The sequence below is a fragment of the Coffea arabica genome, chromosome 8c (assembly GCF_036785885.1).
Source record: "Coffea arabica cultivar ET-39 chromosome 8c, Coffea Arabica ET-39 HiFi, whole genome shotgun sequence".
NCBI lineage: Eukaryota > Viridiplantae > Streptophyta > Magnoliopsida > Gentianales > Rubiaceae > Coffea > Coffea arabica.
The window spans coordinates 41,207,266-41,222,642 of record NC_092325.1 but is presented as its reverse complement, the minus strand read 5'-3'; the positions used below and the strand labels follow the sequence as shown (position 1 = coordinate 41,222,642).

General features: G+C 33.3%; 1 long non-coding RNA gene across 4 annotated transcripts; it reads right to left on the bottom strand.

Annotated features, from left to right (window-relative positions):
• Positions 1-656: 656 nt before the first annotated feature.
• On the bottom strand, positions 657-4,492 carry LOC113707177 (uncharacterized). 4 transcript variants are annotated; one of them, XR_011820563.1, is made up of 3 exons: positions 3,310-4,482; positions 2,928-3,014; positions 657-2,254 (listed from the first exon to the last, which is right to left on the bottom strand). It is a non-coding gene; the product is annotated as an uncharacterized lncRNA (long non-coding RNA). The 4 variants fall into 4 exon arrangements; XR_011820562.1 differs by having other exon boundaries at positions 734-1,537; XR_003452170.2 differs by having other exon boundaries at positions 734-3,014; positions 3,310-3,499; positions 3,725-4,477.
• Between the last annotated feature and the right edge of the window lie 10,885 nt (positions 4,493-15,377).

Genomic DNA, 15,377 nt, shown 5'->3' with positions numbered 1-15,377 from the left:
AACTTCACTGCAATACCAGCTTACAGTGTCCTGTCAAATTCTTATAAGAAAAAAAGCTAATTAATTAACCAAGTACTTACAGTTGATGTAATTAATTCTTTTTTTCCATATGAATGGCACCTTTCTGGAGAGAAATTAACGAAAGTAGTATTCTAATTTATCAACTTTTTTCATTGTTCTTGAATTGCTTCAGTGGAGATCACTTAAAATGGTGCCTGACCCAGATAGATAGCACCCAGGAGGAGAGTTGACTCAATACATAAATTTCATGTTTCATGTTACGGAATTTTAACTAGTTACTAATTATCATCACGAATAAATGTGTTATTAATGTCACCATTAGACTAAATCAACAATACTCAACATGTTCTGATCAGTTTCATTCAGAAGTTGAATTCATCCATGTGAATTTGTTTGTTTGGCTATGGACAGATATGGCTGTGTGAAAGTGAGGCATAAAAATATGAATATCATTGTTGCTGCATGTGTGTGCTTTAACTAAAAGACTTAAACATGTTTTGTTTCATTTCATATCAATTTATCAATGTGTTTCATCTAAGATTAATTAGTTGCAAAAATCTATTAGTTTTAATGGACAAAACAAAGAATGTATTCTAATCATCTTCTGTAGTGATGCCTTACAGAATCCCAGAGAGAGTAGTAAAAAATGACTTCCTCCTGCATAAGGGTAGGAAACATCTGCAGATCTGATTAGAGGACAGTGGCATCAGTGTACCAAGGCAAATTGCATACCTAATTCTTGATCCTTGTGTAATTAAAACATCACAACCAACTGATTAAGATAAAGAATTTTCCCAACGAACGAAAGTACTATCAAAATATATTTATTTAGAAAAAGATGCATCTCATTTTGTAGGAAAGGAATCAAAGTTCGATGATCCAGCCGTGTACAGGACCATGCAGTTGCAGTTGGCTTCAATTGATATAAGATTGATGAAAAGATTAAACTGCAGCTCCACCACGTTATAGCCACATTAGAAGAGAGTAGTATACTTCGCATCTGAAAAGATGAATATGGTCCCCTAACTTGATGACAGATCCATAAACCAGAACTGAGCTTATTTTAACAGATTCTGCAGCAGCTAAAAGGGCACCATCGATTTGTTTGCATGTGGGCTAGCATCATGACACCTTCACTCGTTTATAAGCAAAAAATACAACAAATTATTTTCCTAATGGTAAGAATATCTCATTAACAAGGACTACACGAGATCATGCCATTTCCTTTTTCTCCAGGCGGGGGGATATATTTTCTGCCTTGGTATATTACTTTGCTTTTTATGAAAGGGCTCTTTCACCAGACAAAGAAGATTATTAGAACCTAGCAAATAGTTTTTTGGAAAAGGTATCAGGAGCTGGTTCCTACTTATATCAAGCAAAAGATGGAACCCGTTTGTCCAGATTGTCTTTTCCAATTCACAACGTCTTTATACTCCAAACACAAAGTGTGAATGAAAATCTTTCAATTGCTCTTCAATGTCTCATGGGACAATGGAAATTCTACTCCCAATTGTACCTATTCCAAGGCATAGATATATGTATCAGCCTTGAGCATGAGATATGGATACAAACCTATTTCAGTGCGTGACCGCAAGTGAGCATACAATATGGAGATATATATCAAGGAAATTAAGGATGTATTCATGAATTATGACAAGAAACCTAGGAAACCAAAAAAAAGTTATTAATAGAAAAAGGACATTTAAACGAAATGTTTTTGATAGTTACAGTATTTGACAAACAGCTTCTCCATTAACATACAAGATTTAGGACGTGCTAGACAAAAGAAATGGCCAAACTCACATAAATTGGGCACTTCACTTTGGCTATAGTAGTATGGTCAACAAACAAAATAGTACTGGTACATTGTATTATTATCTATGCAGTCAAACCTCTCATCACTTCAGGATCATAAGAAACCTAATTGTCCATGCATATTCCAAGTTCTTTATCATCATACCATAATGCTAAGTGTATCATGATGAAATTACTATCTTTGCAAGCATGAGAAGAAAAAAGAACAACCAAGTTTCAATTTTTCCCTCAAAGCCGAAATCTGAATAGTGGAATGGCCTGAGAGAGGATAGCAAGTTGGTGAGATAATCAACCCTCCAAAGTATGCGTTGCTGGCAATCTTATCCAAAATAAATTTCTGATTTATCTGAGCATGCTTCAATTGGAAAGAGAAGCCGCCAGAGGTACCAACAAAATTGCGGCATCGATATTGCAACACCTAATTAAGTAGGGGTTGGAGCCATGTCTGGTCAGATAAACCAAATTTCCAAGAAACCGAAAGTAGCTAAGTCTCTAAGAAACAACTTGTAACCCGAGCTTTATGGCTTGATGAGTACTATATTATTTGCAAATCTTTATAACATGAAATAGTACTAAAAACCATGAAAATACTAGTTTGTGTCACAATTAATCTATTTCAAGCCACAATGGAGTACCCAATAAGGTAATATGTGCAAGTGCTACCTTATGCTAGCTAGCAAAAAGATTAGTGATGAAATGAAGTATTGGAGAAAGGTTGAAACTCGAAAGACATAAGATCAATACTTAACAGGCTTGATTACATCAGAGAGACAGAGAGAGAGAGAGAACAAAAAATGGAAAATGGTCAGCTCAGGTTAGACAAAATGAATTTGACAAACGTGGAAACTACGTGTAGGAACCAACTTCAATCAAATGAAAATGACCGAATAACTTGGATTAGGACAAAATGATGCTAGTGTACTGTTAATTAATTCCGTTGGCTAATCGGGGTGCTAGTACTATCGCTTAATTGTACCACAAGATAGTACAAAAACAAGAAAAAGGGAAGAAATCATTTTCCAAATGCATTCATCATCCCACTACCAAGTACCATCAGATCAAAATGCAACCCCACAATTAAAGGTACGTACCGAGTCAATTTTATCTGCGGAAAGGGCTATCGCCTTGGCGTTTAGCGTTTGTGCTTTATCCTTTTTGGGTCCATGATGAATGCACCACTGCACCAGTAGTGAACAGACACAAGAAACATTAGTCTTTTTCCCCGATTTGGAGTCAAGTACCAAAGAAAGATTGATAACTACAAGATTTAATTGCACAATAATAGCAATAAACTGACTCCTGACTCCTGAATACATATCTCGGACATCCCTATCCTATTGACCTAAAAATTAGTACTGTCATTGGAACAAATTAGCAGCATATGAGGTGAAAATTGTACTTTACTCCAATTTAGTCAACCGCAACGGATTCAACTTACATGAAAGTACTCATCGAATTTAGCAAAGGGCTCACCTTTCTGTTGTACTATATTCAACCGACCTCACCTACTGGAGAAGCTAAAAGTCGTTCTGCAGCCGACGTCCGGGAGGGATCACATATCCTCATCTGATGGAAAACCCTTTTATCTTTCCAGCACAAAAAGCATCTTATCTTCGTCGCCGCTCTCTACCACTGACTCCCGAGCCGAACAAAGTCAACTTTCCTGGATGGATGTGTTCATTAAGGAGAAAGAAAAACTCCATGAACATCAATTCCAGCAGCAGATAACGAATCAAAAGGAATCGAATACATGCAAAAAGGAGAGAGAGAAGAGGTGCGGGGTGACAGATAGAGAGTGAGCACGCATAGCTTCAAGCACGGGGACACAATTAATCATGCAAGAAAACCAACCATGTGTGCTCACTCTCTTCTGTCACCACCCCCTTACCCAATGAAACTCAAAACCCTTGTAGATTTACTCCAGAAGACTACCCTCTGCAACCATCCCAGATGGAAATCAAGAAATTTTAACCAAACCCTTTGTGAGATTTAGCCCAGAAAACTCAGTCTGGAAATTTCCCAGATGGAAACAGGCTGGTTATGAGTGAGCCAGTGAAGGGGAGAGTGTTTTATTTTTTACTCCTACTTCTTCCTTCTCTCTGGAAGGTTGGAAACCCTAATTCTGGGTAGGAATAAATGCCCCCGGAGGGAGGAAGAGGAGAGGAGTAGACAGTACTAGCAAATATTGGGCAGTGGAGAGTACTGTTCCATTAGAAAAGGAGGAGGGCTTTTGATTTGATGTGCGAGGATCTGAAGGGAAGGCTGTGGTTTATATAGGATGGGAAGGGAGCTAGATTCCGTTACGTATGGAATAAATGTAGGTTTATCTTTTATGGGCCTCTCCTAATTTTATATTTCCAGCTTCCCAGAGATCTTGGTGAGAGAGATGGATTAATACTGGTGAGAGAGGAGGAAAGAGAGAAAGAGGAGAAGACACGCTAGCTAGTCAAAACATCAGTAGTGCTATTCTGTTCTGTTCTGTCCTGTTTTCTTGTGTTACGTTATCTTTAAGGGTTAGATGGATACAAATCCAAGAGCAGTCCAACCAGATTTCATTAATTCGACCATAACTACTAATACTACAGCACTACTGCTCCTGCTCAAGTGCTCATACCAAGGCATCTAGTAATTCTAAATCCCCACCATCCAATCTCATCTTTTTACAGTTTTACTTCCATTATATATTTGTGGTATCATTCATCTTCCCAAAATCAAAAGCATTTTTGTCTACACCTGTGCTTATCGAACTTCCCTTGAGGAAAGTTTTGCAGTTTTTTAAGAAAAGGCAAGGATGACGAGATTTTCCTAATTAAGTGTAATTTAGTATTCTGATTTCATGACCAAGAGATAGAGTGATAGACTGCCCCACTCATTCACATTCACTGTGATCTATGAAATCTGATTCCCACCGTGAACATGGTTGTAAAGGCAACCATTGATTACTGCAAAAGCATGAAATTTGGATCATAGTAATTCTTATCATATGGCTTTTCTTTTCTTTTCTTCTCCCTTTTTGATTGCTAGAAGAAATGGGCAACCAGCTTTAGCTACCTTCATTAATTGTGAATGTTTCCCTTTCGTTGTGGGGTGTACAACGTACTCTTGATTGGGGGTATAAGATCGATGTTGACGACTTTGAAACTAACTGGTGATAAGGTGGTTCTAGGCTAAAGGATTATAATACTCTTCCAAATGAACAAAATCCTACAATTACTTGCAGCTCTGATCACTAATACAACTAAATATTGCTTGCTAAACATTCTAAATCTCAACAACTCTAAAAAGATGAAGCTAAATGGATATCCTCAAAATTAGCTTAGTTTCTATGAAATTTTTGTATGGTTTAATTCCAAGTTTAAATTTGTTACTGTATGGTTCATATATATGCTGTATTTTGATTCTGAACTCCATATTTTATTTAGACACAAGGGTAGTTTTTTTCTTAAATAATCTTAAAAACATCCTTTTGTTGTAAAATATTTTGTTATGCTTCTGAATCTTCTTTTGAGTACGTACGTTAGTGAACTAGCAATGTTCTGTCTATTTAATTGAAATTACACACTGTAGGATTGAAAAGACAATTTAGACCTTAGAAGACTGTGGATTGGCCTATATTCAAACATGAAAAGGAAAATCAAACAGATCATAATTTGTACATGGTCCTACCATATGCTAAATAGGATCGAGTGAAGATGTTTTTTTTCTTTTTTAAAAATAATGAATATTTTAATCACTACTCCACCAACCCTACTTATCACAATTTTGCTAGCTCTAATCCAATGCACCAGTTCAATAAAATTATATTGCATACCCTAATCCTATTCAATCAATTAATATATAGGTGATCAATTAACCTGTGAAACAGAATCGAATACATAGGAAAACCTAACCCTTTTCTATTGAAAAGAAAAAAAGTGAATCAGATTAACAAAGAAAATAATAAAAAAAAAATATGCCCAAATCAAATAAGAGTATCCAATCATAAACTCTAGAAATCCACCAATAGAATACATAATTAAAACATTACAAATCAAAACACATTATATATATAAAAAAAAACACTTATTATTCCAAACGTCTATTTTTGTCTTCTTCACTTCTTAAAAGCTATCATCAGCTCATTGTTCAATAGTGATAATGGGGTCCTCCACAGCCAAATATGAAAGTTTTAAAATTTTGAAAAACAAAAATTAGTAGATTATGTTGAGGAAGAACATTAAGAAAACAAGTGAAGAAAAACATAGATTTTATGAGCAAGGAAAAATAAATTTGGGGCAAAGAGAGCGATATAGGAATGGAATATATGAGGTCAACGTAGTGATTGAGAAAAGGTGCAGAGGAGTTAGGATTATCCGATTAAGTGTATAAGTCGTAAATAAAAATATGTATGTTTAATAGGTTTTCTAATCTAATTTACTATAAAATGCTAAATAATTATGAATTAAATCATGACTACTTATTACTTTAAGCAATCCTACACATATATAGGTTCGGGTAATTATAATTTTTAAAAATAAAAAATCATACCCTAGCCTTTTTTTTTTTTAGAATGTTCGAGTAATTTTGCCATTTACAAAATTTTTCTATTGGTCAAATTTTACCAGCTAGGTTTTTTTTTTTTTTTTTGCAGTTATCCTTTTTTTTGTGGTTCTTTTGTTTTTCTTCTAACACTACTACTAGTTGCATATCTGATTAGGCTTGGTTTTGATAAAGGGAAAAAAAAAATTGAAGATGAATCAAATAGTGACGTTTGACAGACTTTGTATAAGAGAAATCAGAGCCAAAAAAAAAATTCATGGATTTGAATCCCATAATATGCCACATACTTCTCTTCCAAACAAACGAGAAGAAATAAAAAAAAACAATTATATTGTAGATTTACTCGTTTATATTCAATTCTTATTGATCGAAAAAAGGTGGAACACTGATGACTAAATGTGGAACTCACTACTTAGCAAGCCTTTTCGACCAATACAAATGCTCCAAATAAAATTATAGAATTCACTAATTTCACATAATCATATATTTATTTATTTGTATATGTGTGTGTGTGTGTTTGTGTGTGTCTATATATATATATGGTGAATAGAGTATGTGGTCATACGATGTTCCAAAACTTAAGTGGTGCCATCACCTAGGTCAAGTGGTGGGAACAATTGACAACATACTCTCATAATATGATTGTGTAAGTGTATTGTAAGTCGAAAGGTTACAAAACTTTGATGATGGAATAAAAATTATGTGGAAAAAATGAAGTGCAAGAAGATGAGGTAAATGAAAATAAAAATGACTTTCCTATAATTAGTAATATTTTTTTTAATTTAATTTTTCTGCCAACTAGACATGCACAAAAGAAAAAATAACTAACTTATCTTTACTTTTCTATAGTTTATCTTTGCAACCAAACATTACCTTAGTATCTATTTGAATAGAGGAAAAGTCATCTGAGAAAGTGAAATTTGGGAAAGCGTGGTAAAGGAAAATAAAATATCTTTTGGAAAAACGTTTGTTTACCAAAAACATTGAGAGAAAATTAGAAGTTAATGATACTTAGTTGTAGTTCTTAAAATTTTTGCTTCTAAATAACCATTTTTTCTCAAAATTCTACAAAATTTTTACAAGACACAAAGTGCAGGAAAATTTTCTTATTTTCTTGCTAAGCAAACACACACACACACACACACACACACACAAATAATAATAACTAGTGCTAAATGCACACTCAATGTGTGTGTAATAAAAAAATACATATCACGTATGGTTATATATTTTATATAAAATTTTTATTTGCCTCATCTTTTAAATCTTTTTCATAAAATAAATTTGTGTTGGTAATTATAATGATTAGGAATAATTATGTTGAAAACATATGTTTTAATAGTTTTAACTTAAAATTAGTTATAGATAGTTATCTTGATAACATATGTATAAATAAAAGTAGTTTTATAAGGACAAAAATGGATGTTCATATAGTGACTTTTAATGCTCACCTCAAACCCCTTCCTCCTCTGTAGAGGTGTCAAAATTGATGACTTTGGGCGGGTTTGGGTTGGGTAAAATAGGTAATGGGTATAAATGAGTCAACCCATTTATATCCATTTAATTAGATGAGTATAAATGGGTAAGTCAAAAAATGAATTGGGTAACCCAATTACCCATTTATAACCCATTTATTTTAACTTTTGTAAACTCATTTAAATTCATTTTTGCAAACTAAGTTATCAATTTATACCGCTTTTTGCATCCATCATTAGTTTTAAATATGTAGTTATAATGTTCAATAAGCCTAATTATCAATTTTTTTCCTATCCGTACTTTATGTCGCAAAATTACATGCTATTTAATAATTAAATAATAAGAATATAAAAATTTGAACTAAGCACTATAAAAGTTAACATAAAAACTTAATCCAAAAATTTTGAACCCCTAACATTTTTTTCATGTATAAATTAAAATTTTGATTTTGGAAAGATAGGAAAAGAGGTTAAAACTTATCATAAATTAGTAATGCTGAAAAATGAGCAAGTTAACAAACTAAGAGAAAATAAAATGATTAGATAAAACCAACAAATAATAATAATAATGAAACAAAAGTAGTTAACATCATGACAAAATGAAAATTTTGAAAAAAAAAAATGGGTGAGGGAAGAGAGGAGACTTGGAGAAAGACAATTTTAAATGGGTTAATTGAGTTTGATGGGTTACCCATTTATACCCATATACAAAATTTTAAAATACCCATACCCATTTATATAAATATGATATGAGGCCTATAAATTTTGAGTTAAAAAAATTAACTTTGGAGCAAATTTCTATTTTGCTTCAGTATATCTAGATTACTCTTTCGTTTAATTAAGATTGGGTTTGTCTAACGCTAAGATATATTTCAGGTGTCATATTTTTAGAAATGCAAAATTAATTATGAAAAGTAAATAAATATAATGGATGGTAAGTAAGATTAAATAGGAAAAGTATATAAATGTAAGGGATGGTAATAATTATTAATATATGTATATACATGCTAAATTAAGTAAATTTTAAATGTGTTAACGAGTACCTATTGAGCAAGAAAAAGTCATTACGATTTTGTAGATATGAATTAATAGGGCAGCATATTGCTCCAACTTTTCTTGAGCCTGCTCTCATGCTTGACTCTTTGGGAATTATTCAATAAAAACTCAAGACTTCCATCACTAAAAAAAATAAAAATAAAAACATCTCGTCATCATTTATGTCATGTTTTAACCTGGATAACTTCCATTTTCATTTCTGGAAGGCGTCTACTCATGTGGTGTTTCTCGTTCATGTGATTAAATTTACACCATTAGTGATTAGTAACTTGATTAGTCTGTAATAATTGGAAAGTTTTGAGTGGAAAATTTTTCCAGGACAAACTTTGGAAAGTAAACTTGAGTAGTCCCAAAATACTGTTATCCTTTTCTTTCTTTTTTTTTTTTCTATGGGGGTAAAGCAAGAAGAATTTTTATTCGTTTAAGTCACTAGCATTAAGCACAGTGGGAGGGAAATTAATACACTCTTTTTGAGATTTTTTTTTTTATTTTTACAGTTTCATAGTTGAGGACATGAGGTAATATATAAGTTTGTCTTCATTTCGCATAATCAGCAAAAAGCCATTCACAATGGTTCATAATCTCTAAGCCTGCGAGAAAATTTTTCGATTACGTTGTTAGTTCACATCATTGAATCTTTTAACCAATTGAGTGAAGTAAACTTTTTTCCTTCTTTTTATAATCTCATAGTGGTTCACCCGTAGTTAATTGTGGCCAAGGTTTAAAAAAAAAAAAAAAAAATTTCTTGTGCAAGATCTTTGGTTCCATGAATTATAGATTTATGCACCCAGATTGTTACTCATCAATCCCAGCAAAAGTAAAGTTATACATTATTGCCCGAAAAAAGAAAAGGGAAAAGCCTATTGAATGTGGGGACTTCTGCAGTCTCTTGTATGTATTGTACCGATAAAATTAAATGTACTATTGGATATAGAATAAAAATTATCAATCCTTATGTTATTTCGAGAATTTAAATTACTATATGATATGTCAAGATATAAGTGCATTAGAATAATGGATTTGGTTTTTCTCCAATGGATTCTCTCTCCAAATCCTAACCCTTGGTAATAAATAAAAACACGTGTCATACATCCAGATATGTATTGTGAAAAAAAGGGACGAAATCTACCGGAGATGAGCAAAGTTCTAAAATCAGGTATCACATCCAAAGGGACTATAGCATTTTCCTTTGAATCTTGGGTTGTTGGACAATTAAGTTGAAAAATATCATGTGACTATAAATTCTAAGGTAGTATTTGTTTGCAACTTGCAAGGAAAAGTGTGGCAAAGTAAAGGAAAGTTAATTTTCTATAGTATACTATATATAAATGCAGAGGCGGCATATAGGTAGCAAATCAACCGATTTAATTAAATGTACCCATAGATCCACAACAAAAAATAGTGATATTTGCTAGCAAAGCAGCTTAAAGTGGATCCTGGTCTACCGGAAAGAGGAACTGTTAGAAGGATTGAGAATGCGGGAGGGGAACTAGAAGGAGAGAGTCAGCCCGGATCGGGGGGCGCGCTAAGCTTACCCACAAGTTCAAAGATATGGAATTCTGTTTGGCAAGAACGGAAAAAATTTAATCAGCCATTTAGTCAAAAGATTAGGTTGCAAACTTCACAAGAATGTAAAAAAGTTTGACCAAAATAAAAAGAGAAAAGAAAAGAAGTATTTTATGTTTCTGAACTTGGGATGAAAAATCTGCATCAGTAGTGGTCCCAAACTCCAGTCCTGGTTTTTTTGCTACCAACTAATTTGACTGTATCAATCTTTTGAGGAATAATAGTCAAGCTTCCAAGTAACAATGCACTGCTAATACTTACATGCGTGCTCACTTAAATCCTAAAATTTGGAAACTCATTATATTTATGTCGTTTTCTTTTCCATAATAACTTTCACAAAATGGACACTTTTTGCGTAATGGATTTTCTGTGGTTCCGATTGTTGTAATTGAGTAAGTTCTTGTGTATAATTTTTTTTTTTTTACAATAGCATGTTTAGATCATGCCAAATAACATGAATTTAAATTTGAAATTCAAATCATGCAAATATAACATACATCTATAGCTGCTAATGCAAAAAAATTATTACACTGTCAGTGCATAAAAAGTTAAATCAATAATTTTATAATCATTAACGAATCATGGCTCCTCTCCCAAGTCCTTTCAAGTTTCAAATTCCCCAATTGTTGTTCTTCACTTTTTTAGCCAGTGCCGGATATATGCTTCTTGAGCTAGCATGGATTTGATTCCAATTGAAAAGCACGTCAGAATTTGAGTTTTTGGAGCTACATTTAGTTTCTGATTTAAGAAAATCAATATTTTGATATTCTCAGCTAATTTTTCTTTGAAATTTTGACTTTTTTTAATTAAAACCCAGGAAAAAACTTGAGTCAAAAGCTACAAAAAATACTTGTGATTTTAGATTTAGATTTTAGTTTTTCAAAAAAATCAGTTGAGAACAAGTCAGTGCATCCCTATATATAGTTGTATCTGCACATGTTGTGCTTCAGATATTCCTTTGTTTATATGCATGCATTGGTGATGAAGAAAGGAAGAAGTCAAGGGCATTGAACTGAAAAGAAACAGAGAATCATGAGGGAAGGGCCCCTTTCTTTGGACAAAGATAAAGAAAAAGAATTAAAGATAAAGGCGTATAATTATTTATAAATTGATGAACCAATGAAAGTTGAACAGGGCCTCAACCGCATGAACCCACGCCAAGATCTTCTACGGCGCTAAAGCAGCTTAAAGTATATATGCTTTGTATAAATTACCTGTAATTAGTGCAAAAGAATCATTCACATTAATGCTCGAAATAATCAGTACAAAAGCGGGATTTGCAGGGCGTCACACCCTGTATAGATTGTGGTTCGATTTAGTAAACCGTGATTAGGACTATAAAGTATAGCTAAAGTCTTATTAATCAATAAAGAAACCCTTAAATCCCTTAGTTGTTAGAGCATAAGCATTTCTTTAATCATGCATGCGTGCCATATAAGGTAGGGATTACATCATTTGGGGAGCACATCAATTAAGATCTTCGTTTGGGGACAAATTGACATTGTTCTTAGTGTTCGTGTCTCATGGCTTTTGCTGCTTGGATAATTATATTTAATGAGTAGGGTTTGTCTTAGCTTCCTAGGCTGAGGAGTTATCAACTTCACTAGGGAGATCGATCTTTTAATTTTTTTTTTTGTAAGGTAATTAAGGAATCTGACTATGTGGAATGTATTTCATGTTTAGTTCAGTGGTGGGAGAATGACTTTGTGACGATCATCATCCAATTTTCAAGCATCATTTCATTCTCTTCTATCCACTTTACATGTGTTTAATTTGCTGTTGTTACTAGTTGAAAAATCTTCTTTACGGGTGTTATTTCACCTAATTAATTAAAGGGCCCTTGGCTAGCTATTTGAGTAATTAATTTCTTTTTGTTGTCAAGCAGGTGTGTATATATAGTAGCTAGGCCTCCATGGTAAAATCAAATGATCGAGGAGCCTCACAATTGAATGTTTAACTAGGGTTTTCGTTAATGAGTGCTCGTTAATGAGTGATCGTTAAATCGTACCGAAGAGAAATATATGCGAATACATACATTTACATAATAAATTGTGTATAATTTAAACGTGTCAACGATTGTCAAAATTCGTGACTGCAATCACCAAAGCAGCCACAGCCCTTGAAATGCCTCAAATTGGTTGAAAATGGGAAAGGCGGTAAGTCTAGCTATATGTAGAGTGGAATGATTTTGCGATAACTAAGCAGTTTTTGCGAACTTATATGTGCCACTCAATTGTAATTTCTTCTGGTCGGAGATGCACAGTTACGTAGTTGTAGAATGGAATTGCTTAAAATTAAATCCCAAATGCACAACCGCAAAGCTGCCCAACAAACTAATTTCATGGCAAAAGGGCCACATAATTAAGTAGGCACATCGCAAGACACGATTTCTTGTCAAAAAAGCATGACAATCATCGTGATTAAATGATTGAACGATACTACTTAGGGTTGCGCGAGGAATTAATTAGCAAAGCTATAAGGTCTAATCACCAAATCTAGCCAGCAAGTAATAGCAGAAGTACTTGCTAACTGATCCCCAAAGTAGTCTTGCTAATACTCTTGCTGCAATGATGACAAGGAGTGGATACAAAAGAATGATTAAAAATACTTTCCCTTTACGGAAGTGGGAATTTCTTTACGATGGAGTTGAATTCTCTGGACTTTCCCTTTTCAGGAGTGGAGGATGAGAAGATTGCTTACATACAACTGCACGAGTTGGATTCTCTTCTTTCATGTTACAATGATCTGAAACATTTTTTTGGTTAAAATATCCAAAATGGGCATCCACTAGGACTATTGATGATAAGCATCTTCTGGCAAATGAATCTGTGAATGGCTGGTTAATAGTCCATCTGGCTTACTGATTGGTCTGCCATGTTCTCACCCTATCTTCTTTCTTCCTTTCTTCCTTCTTTGACAAAGAGGCATTATAGACTAACTTTTTGGTGGCTTTGCCCTATCCACATATAAGCGTTCTATTTATTTTTAACTTGGTCACTAGTTTGTAATGTTCATACATAGTTGACTATGTACCTCCTACATGCTGAGATTGTTTCTACGATCAAATCAGACTGATAGAGATACCTATGGAAGCTCTTAATACGTTAATTTGCTTTCCTCACAGCAGTTGAAATAGTCGAAAATAATTGAGAGTGAAATGGAAGGGGGATGGCGGGGTCCGGGAGATTCTCTATTTTCTTCTTGTCCTCTAACGCACGCGTGAATAAGATCGATGTATTTCAGCCATTGGATTGTACTAGTATATGATAGATAGGTTTGGAAAGAACTCCAAGGGAAGTTGAAGCATCTAGTTTTGTTACGCAACGGATCTCTGTCAAACCGCAACGGATTTTCTGTCCCACATTCTGTGTCACTTTTTATTATATTGCTATTTCTCCTCCATAAACATCATCTTTTAGTTCTTTTTTGTTTCCTTAAGATCCAATAACTATTAATTCAGTAATACACAAAATTTATCAAACTCAAAAAATCAAAATGCATAAAAAATGAAATTTTTTATAAATTTTCTACTGTATTTTTTAATTTTCTATTATATATTACTTTTTTGAAGCTGTTGTATTTATTTTTTACTGAATTAATAGTTATTAGATCTTAAGGAAACAAAAAAGAACTAAAACATGATGTTTATATAGGAGAAATAGAAATATAATAAAAAGTGGAACAGAGAGTAACACAAAGTGTGGGATAGAAGATCCGTTGCGGTTTAGTTCTCACCAATAATTGTTAGGTCAAGTAATAAGAAACTTCATAGTATCTTGTAAGCAAGGTTTCATGTTCGAATCTTGCGAATAGAAAAAAACGCATTGGAAGAGCCATTCTCCTAAAAGGGATTTAACAGTGCTCGATTCCAAGTTAATATGCTCTAAATCGAGAGATTTATATGAAAAAAAAAAAATTTCTAGTTTAGTTCTCACATGTCAACGTTAAGAGCCCGCTTTTTATCCAGCGTGACTCTAGAAACATAGAAGAAAAGCAATTGAAGCCTAAAATTAATTGCTATCCATGTTGTGGCAGGATAATCTCAATTTCGTAAAATTGAAAGAAAGAATAAATCTATTTCTTTTTAAGTAGGAAGAAGAAATCTTAGTGAGAAAATAAGGATAAATCCTTTTGAATTTAGTGTAAGCAAATAGGAGGCTTCTTTATTGTTGTTGTGAATAAAAAAGGAAAAGAAAATTAACCCTAAAAATTTTCACGTGAAATACCATTATCTATAATAGAAGAAACGTTCTCCTGAAACATAATTTTCATGCCGTATTAATTTATTATGTGAACATCCATCCTTTATTCACCCTTCTTTGAATTGAAAATTGTGTGTACATTCATGATCTCGATAAGGATGTAAAATTGTTTAACTTGTAATCATGATGGGAAGACAAAAGGGAAAAAGCTCACTTCTCCTAAATAGGGATGGCAACGGGGCGGGGTTGGAGCGGGGGACCTCTCCCCCATCCCCCGCCCCGCTACCTACAAACTCCCCCCGCCCCATCCCCCGCCTCCAACTCCCCCTGCCCCGCCCCGCCCCGCTTCCCCTGCGGGGGCACCCGCGGGGTTAATAAAATTTTTCCCACTAGGTTAATAAAATTTTATTATAGTTAAATTTTAATAAATAATCAAATACTAAAATATCAACACATTATCAAGTTATTATTCATTTTAATTTTACAATTGAAACTCATAAAAACAATCAAACAAAAATTATTTGAATACAATCCAACATGATGAAATAAATACAACTAAAATAGTTAAGTTTTCACTTTTGGTACAAATACAATCACTAATTCATTATTGTGTTTGTGCTTTTTTTTTTATAGAAAAAAGTGTTATTCTATTAAGTATAATTAGAAATTTAGTATAAATGTATTAGTAAATTTAGTAAAACTA